The sequence below is a fragment of the Rutidosis leptorrhynchoides genome, chromosome 3 (assembly GCF_046630445.1).
Source record: "Rutidosis leptorrhynchoides isolate AG116_Rl617_1_P2 chromosome 3, CSIRO_AGI_Rlap_v1, whole genome shotgun sequence".
In the NCBI taxonomy this organism is placed as follows: Eukaryota; Viridiplantae; Streptophyta; class Magnoliopsida; order Asterales; family Asteraceae; genus Rutidosis; species Rutidosis leptorrhynchoides.
The window spans coordinates 459,235,109-459,249,760 of NC_092335.1; the positions used below are offsets into that span (position 1 = coordinate 459,235,109).

The 14,652-nt window shown below is 31.0% G+C and overlaps 1 non-coding gene across 1 annotated transcript; it reads left to right on the forward strand.

Annotated features, from left to right (window-relative positions):
* Positions 1-1,764: 1,764 nt before the first annotated feature.
* Positions 1,765-1,871, forward strand: LOC139903213 (small nucleolar RNA R71). The gene has a single exon (XR_011778052.1). It is a non-coding gene; the product is annotated as a small nucleolar RNA R71 (small nucleolar RNA).
* Positions 1,872-14,652: the final 12,781 nt, after the last annotated feature.

Below are 14,652 nucleotides of genomic sequence, written 5' to 3' on the forward strand. Positions count from 1 at the left end.
TATTATTAATTAATAATACTTATATTATGATTAATATTTAATTAATTAATTATATACTTATGTTATATTAATTATAACATTTAAACTTATGTTAACTTTAAAAATTCATTTTAATTTAATTAAACTTATGTTATGATATAATTATACATATTTAACTTTAATTAATATTATAACTTATGGTATTATTACAACTTACACTTTTAAAATTAATGTTGACTATGTTTGACCAAGGTTGACTTTTGCGTTGACTTTTGGTTGACTTTGACTTTCAGTTGACTTTTGTTGACTTTCTAATTAAGGAGCTTCCCTAACTTAAAAACTTTCTAAAAATAGTAACTTTCTAAATATGAAAACTTTCTAAATTTGGAAACTTTCCAAAAATAGAAACTTTCCTAAAATAGAAACTTTCCAAAAATAGAAACGTTTCTAAAATAGAAACTTTCCAAAAATAGAAACTTTCCAAAAATGAAAACCTGCTAAAAATAGAAACTTTCTAAAAATAGAAAGTGTGTGACCGTACGCTGTTCCGATCAAACCGATGCATGTTGAGTGTTGTTCTATGTCTACTTGCAACATATACAATAGCTATCATACTAAGACTTGACCTAAGTTAGTTATTTATATCGACCTGCTTTATTTATAGGTCGGCGTTGTGATCGTTCCTGGTCACTTTACTTCATTTGCTGTTCGCTTATTTGTGTGGTTACTTCGTTTGCTATTAAGGTGAGTTATAGTCCCATTTTTCTACTTTAACTCTTTTGGGATGAGAATACATGCAATTTATTTTATATTTTGGACACAAGTGAAAGTTGATTTAAATTATTCATTGTGAGTTGAACAAAAATATTCCCTAGTCTGGTAACTGTAATCACTGGTTTCTACTAGTGAACGCGAATCCTACGGATAGATCTATCGGGTTTGACAACCCCATTTCGAGCTAGTCGCGCTAGCAATTTATAATCGGAATGTTTAGTACTTCGTATTTTGTTGTAGATACACTTGTTCGGTGTATATTATTTATTGTGTTTGGCAAGGGTAAATAAAGGGTTAAGTGGTTACCAGGTGGCTCACGGAAAATGGAATAATGTTTTATTATATGTTTTCTAGCATATAATTTTGTGGTCCAACAAGGAGTTTTTATGTTTTCAAACATAAATTTTTATGGTTTAAATTAAATATTGTTTGTAATATTAAACCTATAATTCACTCAACATTTTTGTTGACAGTTACTCGCATGTTTTATTCTCAGGTTCATGATTGATTGCTTCCGCTGTGCTTAGAGAGTCTGCATATTTATGATGGCAGCTTTTGTTAAACATTAACTTGCATTCTATTTTGATACATTTAATAGTGGATGTTGTTGACTTTGTTTAGGTCAACTTTTGGTTAAGTAATAGTGTATGGTTTTTCTAAACTTACATATTTTGATAGGTTTCCTTTATAGGAAATCATTTTTAAATAAAGAATGCAAGGTTATTTATTAAATTCATATAGAGTTATGATCAAGCTGTGGGACCAAGATAACGATGGTCGTCAAGTGTACTTTGACGGGTCGTTAAAAATCGGCTCTAGCCGCTTTAGATGAATGTAAGATATCTTTCTCTTGGTGCCACTCATGAGAGTGGGAGGCTGTTTTATCAATAATTTTGTGAGCTTCAGTAGCGGTATTCTTCATAATGGAACCACCAGCAGCTGTGTCAATATCCTTTCTTGTAGCGACATCGACGCCTTTTGTAGAATATTTGAACTATTTGAAAAGTGTCTAAACCGTGTTGAGGACATCCTCTCAACATCTTTCCGAATCTTGTCCATGCTTCAAATAAAGTTTCATTTGGCTTTTGTGCGAATGTGGCAATTTCTCCTTGAAGTCTCACGGCTTTAGATGCCGGAAAGAATCTTTGAAGAAATTTCTCTACTAAGACGTCCCATGTATCAATTGCTCCTTCTGGTAATGATTCTAACCAATCTTTAGCTTCCCCAATTAAAGTCCAAGGGAACAACATAAGATAGATCTTTTCATCTTCAATTTCTCGGATTTTAAATAAAGTACAAATTCTATTAAAGGTTCGAAGATGTTCGTTTGGATCTTCTTTTTCTGTACCACCGAATTGGCATTGATTAATAACCATATGTATGATTTGTCCTTTGATTTCAAAATTTGGTGCAGTAACTTCTGGTTGAGTAATGGCATGACCTTGGCCCGTACGTGTGGCTCTCATTCGATCTTCCATAGTTTGAGGTTCTAGATCTTCCATATCTTGACTAGTTGAATCCGAATCACTAGAAGATTCTGATTTAACGGTTCCTTCTTTGACAAACTCCGTTTGAATAAATTGTGGTTCAGGAGGAATGTTTAATAGTTCAGGATCTTGGAATTGTCCCTGAATATCCTCCGGGTTCTCAATTGTGAAGTCGGGTTCAAAAAATGGATTATCTGAAATTTGAATTGAAGTACTAGTTCGACTAGATGATGATTCTAAAAATTTAATGGCAGCAATATTTGCTAGATGCCTTGATCGAGTTACAGGTGGTGAACGTACGAAAGGTGGTGAACGTTTTGCTCGGTGCATTCACTGAATATCCTATTAGTTAAAAAGATAAAAATTATATAAGTTATCAAATTAATAGACTTTTCTGATTTTGCCCACGTTTCGAATAGCCAAAAGATGCAGCAGGTAGCCAGGACCCTTTAAATCGGAAGTCCACAACTCACCACTAACAAATCCAACTATTACTACGAACCAGAAAATTTGGATGTCTATCAATTTAATTGCTTACAATAATTTTTCCGTCGAAATTTTAAAGAAAATAAATAAAATTCTAGGTCCTAAAAACTAGAGCGTGAAAAAGAAAAAGAAAAAGCGCGTCGAAAAACGTCGAAAAATAAAAATAAGAAAGAAAAACGTCGAAACTTAAAAGGTCTAAAAACTAAATCTAAAAAGTTTACGCCTAAAGGTATTAAAGCTTAAAAATACAAATCTATGCGAAAAACTGCAATTACTTAAAAAGCACTAAAATCTATAAACTTAAAATGACATCGCAAATTTTAAAGCGTCCAAATCTTAATTCTAAGGAAAAAGTACTTAAGGAATTTTACGGCAAAGCTTATAAGTCTAGAAATAAAAATAACTATGGCAAATACTAATTTAAAACTAAGTACGAACGATAATTATTAAAAATTACGAATTAAACGATAAAAATACAAATTATAACTAAAATGCTAAAAATATAAATTTTTATAAAAATATTATTTTTATATTATTATTTTATAAAAGTATTAAGTTTTATAAATTAATAAAACTAATTAAAACTTAAATTATAAATTAATTAAAACTTAAACTAAATATTATTTTAATTAACCCTAATTAATTAATAATAATAATAATAATTAATTAAACCCTAATTCTGCAATTAATGAGTCTGTCAGAGACGGCTCCGCGTTCGCGGAGGTTTCTGCCTTTGAGGCTCCGCGATCACGGAGATCAATAGTATCCGAATTTTTATTTTATTTTAATTTATAAAATATTTATATAAAATATAATAAACTTATATATAATTATATTTATACAAAAATATTATAGCGTTCCGCTTTCGGTTAGTCATTCCCCGGCAGCAGCGCCAAAAATTACTTGATGTGCAACGAGGTATATATTAAAATACTATTAATTATACTACAATTTACACAAGTTATTTAATTATTTAATGAATGGATATACCTAAACCTTGCTACACACTTATAGGCAGTGTACCTAATCGTAGAGTAGTGTAGTTTTTAGTAAGTCCGGTTCGTTCCACAGGGAGCTACGAAATTTGAAAACGTACTATATTTTATAAAACTATAAATATATATATATATATATATATATATATATATATATATATATATATATATATATATATATATATATATATATATATATATATATAATTATTATTATTATAAAAGGGGGATTTTTACCGTTTAACGACCAGTTTGTCAAATTTTTAGTTTTAGCGATAAAGATAAATTGCGAGTAAATAAAATAGCGATAAAATATGAAATAAAAGTATTATGCTTATTTAAACTTCCGTAATCATGATGTTTGATATTTTGGTTATATATTATTACCCCGGGTTAAATGTTATTTGGCCTGGTTTATTTGATACGGCTATCTGGCTTTTGCCCATAATAGTCCATCGGTCATAAATATAAAGTGCGAGTGTCCTCGTCAAATTACCCTTATACCCGAAGTCAAATAGTCCAACTAATTAAGGATTTAAACTGTGACGCAGTTATCACTTATGTCAACAATTAAACCAGTTATCACTGTATGTAATCCACCCCTGTTTTAATTAGATATGAATATTAATTTACCCACTTGATCAGTTTGAATACTCAATTACCCAACCCGAATAATTAATTAAATGATTATAATAGACTCCGTATGAACGTCACTAAATAGGATAACCATAATCATTATTAAATTATTAGGCTAATTAATTTGAAGATAGGTTCGACAGACTCCAATGAGTTGTCACTCGATTAGACAATACCCTCCATCTATTAATAGTCCATAGTCCAATGTCCACAAGTGTCGGTCTTTGTCCAAACATTAATTATGGTCCAAAGTTCAATAACCCGGTCTTTAATATTTAGTCTAACATCACGATTACTTCGGCTCAAATAAGCATAATAATAACTTAGTTACGAGACATTAAAGTAAAAAGGTTGAACATAACTTACAGTGATTAAAAATCGCGTAGTGTTACACGGACAGAGTTTTGACTTACAAAACCTTAAAACATTTGTAACAATAAACTTATTATTGAAATTATCTTAACTTAAAATTATAACATGAATATAAATTAGAGATAGAGAAAGAAGAAGATTGAATTCGGATTCAATCTGGTGTGTTTAAATTAAGCAGAACTCGGCTGCTTTTATAGGCATTTCTGAATCCTGATGCTCCGCGATCGCGATGGTTTTGTGCCTTGGGGCTCCGCGATCGCGGAGGTCCCAATTCCAGCTGGTGTTTGATTTGGATCCTAGCTTGTCGACATAATATATATATAATATAATATTTAAGTAATTAATTAAATATTATATTATATTCTCGTGCATAGTTGACTTGTACTTTCAGCTCCGTTGAGTCGTACGTTGATAGTTGGTTCATGTGTCGTTTCCGGATTTTCGAACGTCTTTTTGTACGCTGAGATATCTTGTACTTTGCGTTTCGCGACTTGTACTTTTGTCATTTTTAGACGTTAATCATCAATAAATTGAACCACTTGAATTGTATCTTGTACTTTTGAGCTTTTTGGTCATTTGCTTCTTTAAATTGTCAATTATGCCTTTTGTCTTCACCTTTTATTATTTAAACGAATATCACTTGTAAATAGAATAATTGCAACTAAAAGCTTGTCTTTTTGGAAGGATAATACTATGAAATATATGTTCGTTTATAGCATTATCAATAGTCGGAGTTACAGGTTACAAGTCTATTTATAAATAGTAGTCATATCTGTCGAAAGAACGACACCTTGATGACCATTTTGAAAAAAAAACATGTTTCTACTTTGAGTTTAACCACCATTTTTAGATATATTATTATGTTCATATGAAATAACATTTTCTTAGAAAACTAACTTTAAATTCAAAGTTTAAGATAGTTTTTAATTATCCAACCCGAAACAGCCCCCGGTTTCACTACGACGGCGTATGTTCAGTTTTACGGTGTTCTTCGTATTTTCCAGTTTTAAATCCTTATGTTAGCATATAATATAGATATAGTACATTTGTGAAGTTGTTTTTAAAGTCAAGTTAGAAGGATTAATTTTGTTTGCGAACAAGTTTAGAATTAACTAAACTATGTTCTAGTGATTACAAGTTATTTTCTTCGAATAAGATAGTTATATAAGTATGAATCGAAAGATGTTATGAACATCATTACTACCTCAAGTATAGTAGGTAAACCTACTGGAAATGATGAGAAATGATCTTGAGCTTCAAAGGATCTTTGATGGCTTGGAAGTTCTTGAAGTAGAATCATGGAACGAAAACAAGTTCAAGTAAGATTACTACTTGACTTAAGATAGTTATGTTTATAGAATTTAATCAAAGCTTAAATATAATTATAACCTTGATTTAAAAATAATACCTACTGATATAAATGAAGAGTTGTTGAGGTTGGATGATCACTTGAAATGGATTTGCAAGATTGAAAGTAATCTAGCAAACTAGAAAGTATTTTCGAAGTGTTCTTGAAGTGTTCTTCCTATGATGATTAAAGCTTGATTCTTGAAGTAGTTTTTGATGAAGATGATGATTGGTTTACTGGAAAATTCATTCTTGATGTGTGTGTGTGTGTGTTTTGAGAGAGAATTAGAAAGAAAATGGGAAGTGAAATGAAGTGAATGGTGAGTGGTGAGTGATGAGTGGGGTTAAAAAGAGTTCTTGTTTTGTTTTCTTGCTCATAAGTCATGCTAGTTGTCTAATGGTTGGTTCCACATGTTTGTTGACTAATTGAGGGCTACTAAGAGCTGATCATTTAAGTGTATCTACCAATAGTACATACATCTAGAAGTTGGGTATTATACAGGTGAAAATACCGTATGAATACGAGTAAAATTCTTGATGAAAACGAATGGGAATACGATTATAACTATCTTTATTAAGTATAAGTATTTTGATATATGTCTTTAAGTCTTTCAAATGTGTATTAATACATCTTAATACAATGCATATATATACATTTTAATTAAGTCGTTATTTCATCGTTAATCCTTACATGTATGTATTGATTCGAAACCCTTAAGTTAGTAGTCTCATTTTATGTATATAGTTCATTGTTAATACACTTAATGATATACTTAATTATCCTTTTATCATGTTAAACATAATGTATTAATATATCTTAATACAATACATATGTATTTATGTTAATTAAGACGTTATTACGTCGATAACCGTTACATATATATCTTGTTTCGAATTTCTTAATTTAGTAGTCTCATTTTATGTGTATAACCGATTGTTTATATACTTAATGAGATACTTACTTATCATTATATCATGTTAAATATATACATATGTTCATATATATATATATCATCATGTCGTTTTTACAAGTTTTAACATTCGTGAATCGTCGGACAAACTGGGTGGTCAAACGTTTACATAAAATCCATTTCAATTAATCAAGTCTTAACAAGTTTGATTTCTTAACATGTTGGAAACATTTATATATATATGTAAATATCAATCTCAAATATATACATATATTTATATACATGTCTTATTTATAAATAGAGGTTCGTGAATCGTCCGGAAAAGTCGAAGGTTACATGAACACAGTTCCAAATTTTTGAATTTCAACTTAACAGACTTTGCTTATCATGTCGGAAATATTAATTCATTTAAAGATTAAGTTTAAATTTGGTCAGAAATTTCCGGGTCGTCACAGTACCTACCTGTTAAAGAAATTTCGTCCCGAAATTTGGTTAAGGAAAGTTGATAACGAAAACCAGAATATTCTCGTATCAAGGAATATGATATAACTTGAATTTTCATCATGAACTCGATTGTTCATAAAATCATCATCAAAAGAATATAATAAAATGGATTAATGGAGTATTTTGAATACCTTGAATGAGTCGAGTTCCGTTTATGAATAGCATGAGTTCAATAAATATAGAATTTTTCATCTTTGCGAAAATATGGATAAAACAATTCGATTACGCGAAGAGTATGAATGAAGCTATCATAAAAGATGGAATTGAGAAAAATAAAGTTTCGTCTTAACTTTTGACGTAGTCACAGTTGATTTTCGGGTTTCAAGGAATGTAATGAAAATCTTCGTAATCTATAAAAGATTTGATCTTTTGGGATTTAAGGAAATTAGGATCTTCTTTAATTAAATGCGGTAACCTGACTCGATTGATTTGTCTGATAATACCCCTATAAATTGATCTCTTCCGTCTCATTATTTTCACCATCCCTACTTTCTTCCTCAATTAATACATCCAAAAGATTTTGAAAATGCTCAATCCAGTTCTAGTTCTTGACTTAATATTGACGTTCGCCACCATTATCCTTCTTTTCCAGCTCCCACCGGAGGAATCTGTTTACTTCTATTATGCTCTAGGGATTATTGTATTTATCATTCTCCCGTGTCTTTATATTGCTATATGCATTGATATACACGGTTTGTAATTTCTGTTTTGTTATTGGGCTTTATATTTTCCTTATATATATCGAAGCTCCATGCTTTTCTTCTAGACTTTAAGTAAAGTGATCAAGACATCTCGATTTTGTAAGTACAAAATTTCGAATGTACGTAACTAATGTTTTAAGCAGAAAGGAATTGTAATAGCACGATTTAATTTGGTAAATTACCGGTATCACGGAAAAGGTAAAACTATCAAGAAAATATGTTCTTGATATGTTTAGAGGTTAAATAGAATGAAAGAATCGTGTAACATGGCACATGATGATGGTATAATCTGTGAATCATCACGTTCCATTAGAAACTCAGCATGACTTAGTGTAATATAACCACGTTGATCAGGCGTCATTATATTATACTAACTCATGCTTCAGTTCCCAACACAACTTCAAAAACATTCATAATTTAAACTCGAAGTTTATAGAAATTTTAGAAACTAAAACAGGTTCCTATAAGATGTAATACGGATAGCACGAAGAGATAAATAATTTCGGATAAGATTATTTATGAAAATATCCTCAGAAATATCGAGGATATTTATGATGATATTTTTGTAATTTCTAAGATCGAAGGTTGATGAGGAAAATTCTTCCGCAAGAATATAGAATAAGTAAGGAGCAAGATATTTGCTAAAGATTTCATCGAATACAGAATCATCTGGATTCTTTATGTACAAGTTTAGTCCTTGTGATTTGTTCACAGTCTCCTTCATAGTTTTGCTTAATTCGCTTTCCAGTATCAAATTTTTCTGTTGAGCGTTTCCAACACCCTATTCTTTATCATCAATCTTTTAACTGTTAAGGTCGTTTACAGTTTTTGCTGCTTCTTCAGTATTCTCAAAACTCAAAGAACTAATTCGCAGGTTGGGGTGCTTTCAGAATTCCAGGAGGTAGACGTTATATGTATGTGTATAATTGTTGACGTAGAAACGTTGCGAAATTTGAAGTTAACGATTGATGCTTCCCGGTATGTGGTATAACAATTATCGTTACAAGACGTTGCTGTGTGCATGATGGATTTCAATGAATAATGATAGTGATATTTCGGAGAGATTTAAGTCGCAAAGTAACGCAGTCACTGGTATATTTACTGCTAATATGGTGGAATATAAAAGGTTTCCCGGTAACAACGATAGAAAGGTAATCGTATATATCAAGGTTTAATTAAGGTTTCTCCAAATGAAACGTCGAAGTTGTCTTGATGAAGGTGTGACAAAACTGGATACTTGAAAATGAATTGCAAAGTTATTTTCAGTAATAATAATGCCGAAGGATTTATCACGGATACATGTTAAAGTCTTACTTAGGTTTAGAGAGCTTTCCAGGTGTATGACTATAAGTTTAACTCTTTTCTTCTGTCGATAATGTGTGGTTGGTTCATCTTCTCGATTGATTATCAATTGAAGTGTTTTCAAGAATCATAAAGGGTTTGATCGCAGGTGGTAATCGTCGATATACATGTGATGTTTAAAATGAATTCATTTAGGATTTTGAATGAAATGAATTTATTTCTGGGTTTATGAATAAAAGTGATGTTCTAGTACAGTTTTGAATTCAAAGTATGGTTCTGAAAGACGTGAGGATTTAAGAGTAATGTTATCTGTTATATATTGTCTTGAATTCTGATCTGTCAAAATCAGAATATGTAATTGAATTTGAATAAGAATGGTTGTTCTGATTTATATGGAAAGATATATATCATTGTGAAAGTAATGAGTATAGATAATGAATATCGAATAATTGAAGGATGTACAGTGTAACATATTAATTATGAACTTAAATATTTCTCGGTGGAAGATGTTGGTGTTCGTGGAATTCTTGTGAATTTCGCAAGGCACGAATGATATTTTCTAGAAGGTTTCAGGTACATCTGAAATGAAAGTGTAACATCAAATATAATTGAATAATACACTTGGTTTATTATGAAATAGAATTCATTGAGGTGATGCAGAGATTATAGTTAACGATTGTTAAGTTGTTAACGAAGGATGTACATCATAGCATATTAGTAATATGAATTAATCTAGTAGTATCTACCCTTTAAAAATTCATACGTAATAGCTTAGTATGAAAAGATAACTTATGGTTTCAGAATTCATATATATATAAAATATACATATAAATTCTTTAGAAAGAATGAGTTAATATTCTTTAGAAAGAATGAGTTAATACATCATAACTATGATTGAGGTGTTGATATCTGCGATGGTTATGAAGCTTGTGGAGCTTGTGGTGCTGCAGCTATTGCTGGTGCTGGTGATACTGTTGATGATGATGGCGCCACCGCTGGTGGTGCTTTTATAATAAGTCTAGTTTGTGAGTCACGCATTACACTTGTCAAGGTTTCTACTCCATCCTCTATTTACTATCCATCCATTTATCTGATCTACGACTAGAGCTAGAATAAATAATCTCTAAGACTTTAGAGATTACATAATCGCCGCGGAATATTTCTCCAATGAAGTTATGAATCAATACTTCATCATTTATCACTGTTGGTTTTCCTTGGTGTCTACGAGGTATATCATATTGATGTAGAACGATATATAGAACAAAAATGAGAGATGTTGGATGAAGATTATGCTCGAGGTACGGATTGTGATGTTGAGGCGGGTGATGCGGATGTTGTTGTTGGTACAGGTGTTGTTGATGCTGGTGGTACTGTTGATGCCGGTGGTGTTGTTGGTGCTTGTAAGTTGTGCACCATATTCTCCAGATTGATTACTCGAGCGCGAAGCTCGTTGACTTCTTCTATTACTCCAGGATGATGGGCGGTTGGAATGAGTGGATGAATAAGGTTTAGAATAGTAGATATTACGTAATCGTTGCGAGCTATTCTGGAAATGAGGGTGAAGATGGTGTTTCGGACAGGTTCGCCGGTAAGTGCTTCAGGTTCTTCGCCAAGAGGGAAATTCGGTTGATGGAAAGGATCACCTTCTTATTGTCTCCATTGATTAAGTCTACTACGAACCCATCCCCAATTCATCCGGAATTGGTGATAGCTGATTGGTTGATCTATTCCAGTTACACTGCTTTCGGAGCTCAGGTAGAAATCCATATCGGAATAGCTGTCAGAATCTGAGGAACTCGAACTAGTTGCAGGATTCATCTTGCACGGTTAGATAAAGGATTTTTGATATGAAATGATTTTTGGATATCGGATGATATTCTATTTGCATAGAATACCTATATAGAGTACAAAGGATTCCGCAAATTACGGAGGAATTTTCGAAATCTGTCAGACAAAGTTTACAGTAATAGATACGCTAAGATATGAATTTTATCTATACACTATCTATGCAATAATGCAGTAAGACGTGTCTAGACTTAAGAATGATAAGCAAGTTATTTTCGACAAGAATTAATAAGCAAAACTTTTTGACATGCAGACATGGTCGAAGTCCAGACTTACTAATGCATCATAACAACTATTAGTTAGACACACTAATGCAAGACCTGGTTCGCTAAGACCAACTCTCTGATACCAACTGTAATGGCCCATCTAAATCCATATGGACGAATACAATAACATTTGGTCCCATTGCGAGGTATTAACCTCTACATGATACATTTTGTAAATATTGCATTCGTTTTTAAAAGACAATCTTTCATTACAACAATCTTTGACAAATATGCATACCATTTCACAATATATCCAAACTATAAATGACTTAATCTGTCATTTATTTTATAATAAACTTTTTGAACTCAACGACTCGAAATGCAACATCTTTAGAAATATGCCATGAATGACTCCAAGTAATATCTTTAATTTGAGCAAATGCACAGTGGAAGATTTCTTTCATACCTGAGAATAAACATGCTTAAAAGTGTCAACACAAAGGTTGGTGAGTTCATAGTTTTAATATTGCGCATAATCTGTATATAAAGGTGGACCACAAGATTTCAGTTGTTTCATACAAATCGTTTATCAAAAAATTCTACGAAATTGAGGACCCTGGTAACTAAACTTAACGTATATATAATAAGTACCCCTGTTTTAATATACATGCAACCAACATGTACAATACACGCAAACTATGATGACCCGAATTTTTTCCGACTACTTGATTATACTATTTACATGATTTAATAATTCCGACTTGATAAGCAATAAATTTTAATAAGTCTTGAACCTCCGGAAAGAGTTTTACACAAGCTTTTGGTCACCCTTTTATTTCGACGATTCACGAACGCCATAACTTGTAATAATTATATATTGGTGTATATATATCTAACTTGATAATATGGTAATTAAGTATCTCATTAAGTATATTAACAATGAAGTATATACATAAAAATGAGACAACTAACTTAAGGGTTTCGAAACGATATATATATGTAACATTTAACGACGTAATAACTCTTAAGTTAAAATGAATATATATGAATTGTATTAAGAAGTATTAATACATAATTAAAAGACTTAAATACTTAAGTTAACATACTTATACTTATTAAAGATAGCAACATTTGTATTCCGATTCGTTTTTATCAAATATTCTACTTGTATTTGCATGGTATTTATACGTGTATTATACGCAGCTTCTAGAAGTATTTACTATTGGTATATACCAATAGAAATATGCATTAATGGAATAATATGTCATGCATGACTTAATACATTTTAACTTATCCTAGATATTTTTCACTAAAAACCAAATTTATGAGCCTATAAATAAGCACCATTTTTAACTCATTTTCACACATTCATTTTCCAAATTTTACTTCTAATTTTCACACACACTTGCAAGAACTCTCTCAAGTTTTGTTCTACTACTTCTTTCAAGAAACTTTACATTCTAAACTTGAGGTAAAAACTCTACTTCAACTCTTGTTCAATTCATATATTTATAGCTATCAATATAAGAGTTCATAAACTAGAACATAGTTTAGTTGATTCTAAACTTGTTTGAAAAACTAATATAATCTTTCTAGCTTAACTCTAATAACACTTATTTATATGTATTATGATGTTATATTAAGTTAATATAAGAACTTATAACTTGTACATATGAAGAACACCTTGAAACTTAACATATATCGTTTAATCTCCATTCGGTAAAAAGCGGGCTGTTTTGGGTTGGGAATTAAAAATCTATCTTAGACTTTGCGTTCGAGGCTAAGACTTTTAAAATATGTTAATATATGTAATTAAGACTTCCAGTAAATTTTTCATGATTTTAGACAAAGTGGAAGTATTTTATCAAAAATTATATATCGGGTGGATGCCGGGATTCTTCCAAATCTGACCACCGGCACAAAAAGAGGGTAAAACTCTAAAAATTACTACTTGGACTGAAATTTTCGAATTGGTTTTTAAAAATTAACTTCTTAAGGAATCCATAGCAATTTGATTCACTTTAAACGGAGTTGTAATGAATATTTGACGAGCAAAACAAAATCTGCTAAAATTAACTTTATATGGACGAAATTTATCTTATAAAAGCTATATTAACCATATCCTTGCTAACTTTTCCCATATCCTATATATATTTGGACATGTTATCATTAGTATAACAAAATATTATAATCTTGGTTGATTCCGAGATTGTATATATATAATAATCTTGGTACGCTCCATGACAATACGTAAACAATACGTTTTGATAAATCCTAAGTCAACAAGTCTCTGGATTGATGCAAGACAATATGTACATAATACGCTGTGGGGTAATTATAAGATTATATATATATACCGATTATTGGACTGTTGGACTTTTCGGACTATTATGGACTACTAACAAAGGACTACTAACAATGGACTACTAACAATGGACTACTAACATAAAAATGTTAAAAATTATTATATAAGTATTCTATGAACTTGCTATATTAATTTTATTCACATGTATTATTATCTGAATCGTTATTATTGTTATAGGTTTGCGAATCCAAGGACGACAGCCATATTTTTAATAAGTTGAAAACTTGTTATTAATATACTTTTACTACCGTGAGTTATAGTCCCATTTTTACCATCTAATATTTTTGGGCTGAGAATACGTACACTTTATTTGTACGCAATGGACACAAGTATTTACTCATTTAATTCTACACTGAGTTTAAACCAAAAATCCCTTAACTTTGGTAACTAGTAGCTGCCAATACATAGGATGTGGACTGGTGGGCGCGAATAATTGTATATGGATCCATAGGGCTTGACATCCCCGTCCGATCTAGTAGCGCTAGCCTTTTAACGGACGTATGTTATTTGAGTTTACGACACGTTGGTTTGCGTGTATTAAAATGAATAGGGTAATTATTATTATAGCGTTAAGTTTAGTTACCAGGGTGCTCTATTACGTAGAATCTATTGATAAACTTTTGATGAAATCTTGTGGTCCATCTTTATGTACTTATGACTCGAGCAATTAAACCTGTAACTCACCAACATTCGTGTTGACCTTTTTAGCATGTTTTATTCTCAGGTCCTTAGACTACTTCCG